Genomic DNA, 8,890 nt, shown 5'->3' on the forward strand with positions numbered 1-8,890 from the left:
CTGATTCAACTTAAAAAATTAAGGTAGAACTGCACTTTTTAAGTTAAGTTGAAATAGGTGGAATTTTTTACAGTGCAGATATGAATATGGATCAATTTTTCATGGAATTATGGAGTTTCAGAGCAAATATGAATATACTTAGTCAACTATAATTATTTATATATAAATATGATATATATTATTTAATCATGCTATTTGCTAATAATTTCTAATAAAAAAAACAATAATCTTATTTTAAACTTTATTTAAACATTATTATAATTATTATGATATATACTACTTATAATTTTAAATAAATGTAATATTAATTTTCTATATGAAAAAAAGTAGCTTATTTAGATGATTATCTGATTATTTAAATTTCATATTTAATTTTTTTTTTTTTTTTTTTTTATTCTTATGTGTTTTTGTAGTGGTTTATTTAGTGCCCTTGTGGAAAAAAATAAAAATAAAAACCAAAAATAAAAAAACCCCTATTATCAAACTGTGTCATCTATGTTCTGTCTGACATTAATCTGGTGAGGTTTATTCCACTAAGATGTTTTCTGTGTTGGCATTTCATGCCGTCCATATGAATTTTCAACTTTCTTTTAAGAAATCATGATTGGTTTATAACAGTTACACTCTTTACATACATGGTCGTTCTCTCAAAACCATGTACAGTCATGTTAAGTTGTAAGAAAAAGTGATGCATCTCAGCAAGCATCTGCGCAGCCTGATAAAGATCTAGTTCTGTACTTTCAGCCTGTGGTTTGTTTTACGATATGTACCCTCATTTTCATATGCAGCAAATGGCATATGCAAATATTGATGTGTAAATATATTATGTATATCAATCACATAATCGTCTTTACCTCACAAACGGTACATGTCTATATGTTTTCAGCAGTTTTCATGTTTATCCTGACATATAAAACAATAAATCTGGAAATGTCTGATAATAAATTAAAATATCACATAGAATATCACATGCTAAGATATTATTAATCTATCCATAACTGATTCAGCAGAACATCAAAACCCCTGAGGAACTACCAACAGTGTGTGACATATTTAGTTTAAGTGTCATGAAAAAAAACTGACATGCTTTGTAAGTGTAAAGCATGACTCATTTTGTCATTGAAGAATCTGAATCAGAATGAGCTTTGCCAAGTGCTTACACATTTAAAGTGTGTAAGAGGTTAGAAATCAATGTACCAAACCCTTGTTAGTCACACAGGCATTTGTTTAGAGACTTGACTGTCTCTGTATATTGTTCTTCTAGGTTTTTCAGCTTTAAGCATTTAATGCAATGCTCTCTTAATGTTACTGCATACAATCACAGTATAAAACCCACTTAATCTAAATTCATATTACGTTGTAAATATAAGACGTTTTCGCTTCAAATTAGAATAGGCCTAGTTTAATCATTTTTCACCACAGGAGCAGAGCGGAACCTTTAGCTCAGTGGAACAGACACTTACCATCTGTTTTCTGAGAAACGTATCCTTCTGAAACTCTCGCCTTTATTTCACAAACATTTTGCGGTGGCTATTTATTGCTCAGCGATTTTGCTGTTAAAGTTTGCACTCTCTTCATTCACTATATAGAGGACCAAACTTGCAAACAAACAAACAAACAAACAAATAAATAAATACATAAATAAGGTAAAACTATATTTAGGAGTTCAAGTACGTACATTGTAAACCTGGATAAGTTCTAACTCAAAAAACTTGAGGGAAACGATTGCCTCTATTTTCTTAAGTTTGCAAACTTAAATATCATCAGTAAGTATGGTTTGGTATGGACCTCGGTTTTGAAGTCATGGTTCGGTACGGGTTTGGTACAGGGTGAGAAAACAAAACACTTTTCTTTTCTTTTTTATTAAACAATGTTTTATTGAACCAACTATGTCTCTGTCTTTAAACTTATTCAATTATAATTACAATTTTCTTAAGTATGTGTATATATATATATATATATATATATATATATATATATATATATATATATATATATATATATATATATATATATATATATATATATATATTTATTTTTTTTTTTTTTTTTATCTCTGCTAATGCTGTAAACTATTATGGAGCCTTTACTTGCACATTACTAAAGGTTACAATTAACAACAGAGCCCCAATTATTAAATCCATTTGCTATTTATTTTTAGACATAATCATCACCACTCAAATAATAATAAAAATGTATGCATTGTAAGCATGTAAATTACATGCTTTATTTAGGCCTTGCATTAACTAACAGGCTAAGTTAAATATAATTAATATATAGGCTAATATAGTGCATTTATTTAGCGAAACAGTTCATTTCTCTAGCGAACTAACAAGTTGTTGACACTGAATGGCTTTTCTGAGGTAAATGAAATACTAAGTGACATTGTTTTACTAACATCTTTCAGCTGTTGAAACACTAAGTTGTACTGTATCTTTCAGCATACCTTCATGTTCAATCATGTTCATTCTGTAGTAGTCAAGAGGAAGGGATGATCGCGTTCACTCGCTGCCGTTTGAACTGAGGCGCCTATACAGCGATCTGTCACACCACATCAAAAAGCGTCAAAACGGCATTTGTTGTTTGAATTTCGAGATAAAATGGACAGAATCTGAAAGATGGGACTTTGTTTCTTATCGAAAGTAACAAAACACAGAGCTTATTGCGTTTATGATCAATGCTGGTTAATAGGTTAGGCTAAAAAGCATTACTGTGAGCGCCCCCTTCTGGATTGGAGTGTGGATCGCCTGTATTCGTCGTCATACTGCATGAATCGAACCGTGACGTCTGTACCGTGACGGTTCGGGACAAATACATATACGTTACATCCAGGGTTGCCAGGTTTCCACAGCAAAACCTGCCTAATTGCTCCTCCATACTAGCCCGAAACTAGCCTAATCGTTTTTGGCATGGCTCCCCTGAAAAAAATGCCTTCCTGGGGCTTAATATCACAGAATTTTGGGTTGATTCAACCCACGGACATGAAAAACAACCCGCGGCAACATTGTGTAAAAGTACCGCAACTTGGCAACTCTGGTTACACTCCTAGTTAGCATAGCTAGTTTTTTGTTTGTTTGTTTGTTTGTTTGTGAATAACTAAATTACAAATGATCATTAATTTTCAAATCAAAATATGTATTTAGCGTTTTGTTCATCTTAATTTAAAGGTGCCCTAGAACTTTTTTTAAAAGATGTAATATAAGTCTAAGGTGTCCCCCGAATGTGTCTGAAGTTTCAGCTCAAAATACCCCATGGATTTCTTTTTTTTCATTCATTTTTTTAACTGCCTATTTTGGGGCATTAGAAATGAGCCGATTCAGGGTGTGTGGCCCTTTAAATCTGGTGCTCCACGCCCCAAGAGCTCGCACTTGCTTTAAACAACATAAAAAAAAGTTCAAACAGCTAATATAACCCTCAAAATGGATCTTTACAAAGTGTTCGTCATGCAGCATGTCTAATCGCGTAAGTACAGTGTTTATTTTGATGTTTACATTGATTCTGAATGAGTTTGATGGTGCTCCGTGGCTAACGGCTAATGCTACACTGTTGGAGAGATTTATAAAGAATGATGTTGTGTTTATGAATTATACAGACTGCAAGTGTTTAAAAATGAAAATAGCGACGGCTCTTGTCTCCGTGAATACAGTAAGAAACTATGGTAACTTTAACCACATTTAACAGTACATTAGCAACATGTTAACGAAACATTTAGAAAGACAATTTACAAATATCACTAAAAATATCATGTTATCATGAATCATGTCAGTTATTATTGCTCCATCTGCCATTTTTTGCTATTGTCCTTGCTTGCTTACCTAGTCTGTTGATTTAGCTGTGCACATCCAGACGTCCTGGGGCCCGTTCTTCGTACGTCGCTTATTACATCCGAGATCAAATGACACATCCAAGATGATATCATAGTGCTAATCATGATCCGGCTAATTGGGTTCTTCGAACACACCTGTTGTGTTTGATTAATATCGCTGGATTGAGTTTTCTGAGATAATTGCGCGTTCATGTGTTGGCTTAAAAGGGGATATGTATCGATAGTAGAAACATTGATCAGCAATGCAGCGATTGGCTGGAGTCAAGACGGCAACGTAATAACATCATAGAATGAGAAAAGACACCTGACGAAAAACTTGACGAATTTCTAGACATTTATAAGGAAACAGCCAAGCGAATAAATGACAGAAGAACGACATAAATGTTAGATAAATGAAATGTGCACTATTTTTTTTTTACATGATTACCCAATTATTTAGACTATATTCACAATTTCTATTATTTGTACATTCAATTTTTTATTTCAATGTTGTAATTAGCAACTAATTTACCTTTGAAGCATATTTGACAGCATTAATTAAAGTTTCTTAAGGGTCAAGATCAAGTTATCTGCATCTCCTGTGCTTCATCAAGCCACTCCCATAATATCTGTCGCGGTTCAAATGCACAAATGCATGTACGGCATAGACATCTGTACATCATGTGTGTAAGACTCCAATAAAAATTATTACGTAATTATTCCCTCACGAATGAATCTCTCAAAGAGTAAAACTATCGGTGTCATAATATAGACACTACACGGCATTATAGTATTATTTGCAAATTTATTTTTAAATCATTATTATTGTCCCTGGTTTACATTAGGGTAATCTTGTGGGAAAGTAGCAGAGGCTGGGACAGACTTTAAGCATCACCTCCGCTTAAAAAGATGCAATCTAATCCTGTTTACATGAAATAAACCTGCTCCCGAGCAGGTTTGAGTTTACGGACCAGAGGGCTGTTTCATAAAAGATGCTAAGAAAAGCGAGGATTAAACTCCAAAACCTGACTTGAATTAACCTAACAAATGAGTTTGGGCTAAAACGGTTTCATAAAAGGTAATTGAAGTTCACACAGTCCCGCTAATTCGATCCAGGTTCACCTAGTCAAGATAATTTCGCGTGCACACTTTTTTAAGCAGCCCTAGAGGTCGATCATGGATCAAATCGATAGGAAAGGGCATACATTTTGTTCTATTTTATGATCTATTTTATTATATATTTTGAGACATGGTGTTTTCCTTAGTGCATAACTTACTTTTCACAAGTTTATTCTCCATCTGTAAATGTTAGAAAATATTACAAATATTTCCATTTTGAGGCTAAACTTCACATTGAACGAGCGCTGCTGCGCGCATGCGCGCTAAACAGACGGGACGCAATAGAAGCGCAATAATTCTAAATATACATTTCGCTAAAATATTTGATGTTGGACATTAAATGTGCCTTATGTACACTTTCAAACCTACAAGTAAGTGTATTTTTATGATAGTAACTGTAAATGGACTATTGTAATGGGGTAAATCAATATACTTTGGGACAATTACTGAGTTTAGATTCATCTTACCAATTAAAATTTAGTCTGTGCATATTAATTTTAATTTTTAATTTTGTGATTTTAATTTCTGCTCTTCTAATAACCATAAAGACTACTACTGCCAAACAAAACCAGAGAGAAATGTATTCATATATTTTAAAACAATCTAATTAAATATTGGGCACAAAACATTTAGCCAGTAAGAAAGGAAAACCTATATATATATATATATATATATATATATATATATATATATATATATATAAAATTCAGGTTGATTAGGACACTTTTTCCCAGTCATTTCAATAGCAAAAGTGTCCTAATCAACCTGAATTCCATTTATTTTATATATATATATATATATATATATATATATATATATATATATATATATATATATATATATATATGAGACCAGACTGAGTATAGATTAAATATGGGCCTTGGAAAAGGCTAGCTGACTTTATTGTGCTTTGACTACAGTGGGTAGTTTCAGTGTGGACAACAACCATGCATGCCTCTTCTGCAGGCTGCATCTTTCTCTGTCACTCTTTTCATAGCTTTTGCTGGCTCTGAAACACTCACTCCTGCTCTTTGTCTAGCAAAAAATCACTCATCACTTAATGAAAGCTTACAAATGAAGGCCTGATTGTTTCAGGGGCCTTGTCACAGGTTTATTGATTTTGAATTTCTGTGTTACTTTTGCTATATTTTCACACTTAAAACAATGATTTGGTAATCCTTTTGTATTCTTCTGTGCTAAGAAATAGGTCTCCTGACAGTTCTCTCCCAAGTGCTTCTATTGTTGTCAGTATTAAGTCTGAGAATGATTCAGTGGGCTATATAACACTTAATTTTTAAGAAATTACTTCTCTTTAAATGTTTTGTTTCTCATCATACTTACCTTTTAATAAAATATTAAAATAATAAAAATGTCTTAAACTTACACCAATATATATTTTTATTTATAATATACACACACACAATATATATATATGTTTATAAAGTCAAATAATTGTATGTGAGAGAGTCAGTTGTAATATCATTGCGTTCCTATTGGTCAGTGTTAGAGGAGCTCAGCTTAGCCTGACAGTTAGCCTGCTCCAGAGCAGGCTAGCTGCAAAGTGTAAATCTCCATAGTAACTTAATGTAGATTAATTTAGCCTCCCTTCATGCAACCGAGTCAGGGCTAAATTCAGCCAGGATAACTGGAAAATCCCAGCTTAATCGCTTATCTTGCTTTTGTGCAATACCCCCCTGTTGCTATGACAGCAAGTCTAGGATGAGCTTCGAAGAACCAAACGATCCAAGATCATGCCAAATCGTCAACAATCAAATCCAGCTCCGGTTCCAACGCCGTAAAGTCTAAGGGTTTTTGCTAAATCGCCTGAAATAATGTCTGTGGTTAACAAAGCCTCTAAATACTTTCACGTTTTGATCTATGACATAAAACACACCAGTTATAACCCACTTGTGATTTTTTTAAACTTTTACTGTGTCTTAAAATCGGCAGTTGCTAACAAATTGCTAAAAGGGACTACTTCCTTTGGCGGGGACTTTAAACGTCATCATTAAAAACGGGACATTTGGACAGCATTTCTCATGAAAAAGTGGATTAAGTATTCATACACAGCGCAGATCATAATCAGCGAGCATGTTTGTAAATAAAGTTGTTTTCTAAATAAAGTTTGAGGAAGCTTGGTGGTGACGACATTGATCCGTGACCATGGTGTGCTGTAGTCCGTTTATAGCCTACTGTTAGCCTTTTATATCTGACGACTTTATTTAGGCTTCAAAATCTATAAATGTTGTGTTCACTTGTAAAGATTATCTTGATAGACAAAACGTGTAAGTGTCATAACCCTTTGTTAAACACAGAGCTTATTTTCTGCGATTTTCCAAAAGTCTATGGGAAAAATAGGCTTTCAACCGAGGGAACCCGTGCGCCGCTAACTTCCAGGTTGGCCTACAAAAACGCGTCATCCCTGGGGCACTCTATAGAGTATAGACTATAGATTTTGAAGCCTAAATAAAGTTGTCAGATATAAAAGGCTAACAGTAGGCTATAAACGGACTACAGCACACCATGGTCACGGATCAATGTCGTCACCACCAAGCTTCCTCAAACTTTATTTAGAAAACAACTTTATTTACAAACATGCTCGCTGATTATGATCTGCGCTGTGTATGAATACTTAATCCACTTTTTCATGAGAAATGCTGTCCAAATGTCCCGTTTTTAATGATGACGTTTAAAGTCCCCGCCAAAGGAAGTAGTCCCTTTTAGCAATTTGTTAGCAACTGCCGATTTTAAGACACAGTAAAAGTTTAAAAAAATCACAAGTGGGTTATAACTGGTGTGTTTTATGTCATAGATCAAAACGTGAAAGTATTTAGAGGCTTTGTTAACCACAGACCTTATTTCAGGCGATTTAGCAAAAACCCATAGACTTGACACCGTTGGAACCGGAAGTCTTAAAATGCTAACTCGCTTCCGGATTTTGCCTACAAAAATGCGTCATCCCTGAGGCACTCTATGTTGGGAACATGGGCTGGCATATGCAAATATTGGGGGCGTACACCCAATATTTTACACCCGTGCTGAGATTCGCCTGTTCTTCAGAGGTCTTTTAAACAAATAAGATTTATATAAGAAGGAGGAAACAATGGAGTTTGAGACTCACTGTATGTCATTTCCATGTACTGAACTCTTGTTATTTAACTATGCCGAAGTAAATTCAATTTTTGAATCTAGGGCACCTTTAATGCAACTACAAAAGTTTTAAGTACACTGTAAACCTGAATAAGTTGGCAAAACTAAATTGGCAATCAGTTACCTCAAAATTTTTAAGTTAAGAAATTTAAAGATTAAGTAAGCAAAACTGGCAGATTTTTATTTTATACTACTCATACATTTTAATTGTTCTTAACTTAAAATGTTTGAGTACACTCATACTGTAAACTTAAAATTATCATGTAACCCCAATAACTAATTGGGGTTATAACTAATTTGCTAACTTGCTAATTTGTTAACATGTTAACAATGGAATAGCACTTGCTGAATGTTGCTTTTGTTTTTGGCTTTTGGCAGTTTGACTAGCCTACTGTATTTTTTGACTAGCCTACTGTATTTTTTGACTAGCCTACTGTGATCTTCTATTGAATCAACTTTTTTTTTGACACATTTTGATATATTTATTTCAATGTCATGCTCTTGGCATTCACGTCAGTTTCCAGTTTCCAGTATGCAAGTGCTGAATATACAGACATTCAGTACTATACAATATTCAATACAATACTATACTTAAAATGTAGTGACCTTAGCCTACTACTGTAGGTTGCAATTACTTTTTTTTTTGTTTATGTAATTGCAAAATTTGTTTACTGTGTTATACTTTTTTTTTCTGTAACCGCATGCTTTGGATGCAGTGTTTATATTTTGACTGGTTTTGTATGATCTGAAAGCATTACTTGATTTTGAGCACAGATAAAATGGTTTGAGGTCAGAAGAGTCAGATGTTTTCTTTGG

Source organism: Megalobrama amblycephala, linkage group LG15 (genome assembly GCF_018812025.1).
Source record: "Megalobrama amblycephala isolate DHTTF-2021 linkage group LG15, ASM1881202v1, whole genome shotgun sequence".
NCBI classification, from domain to species: Eukaryota; Metazoa; Chordata; class Actinopteri; order Cypriniformes; family Xenocyprididae; genus Megalobrama; species Megalobrama amblycephala.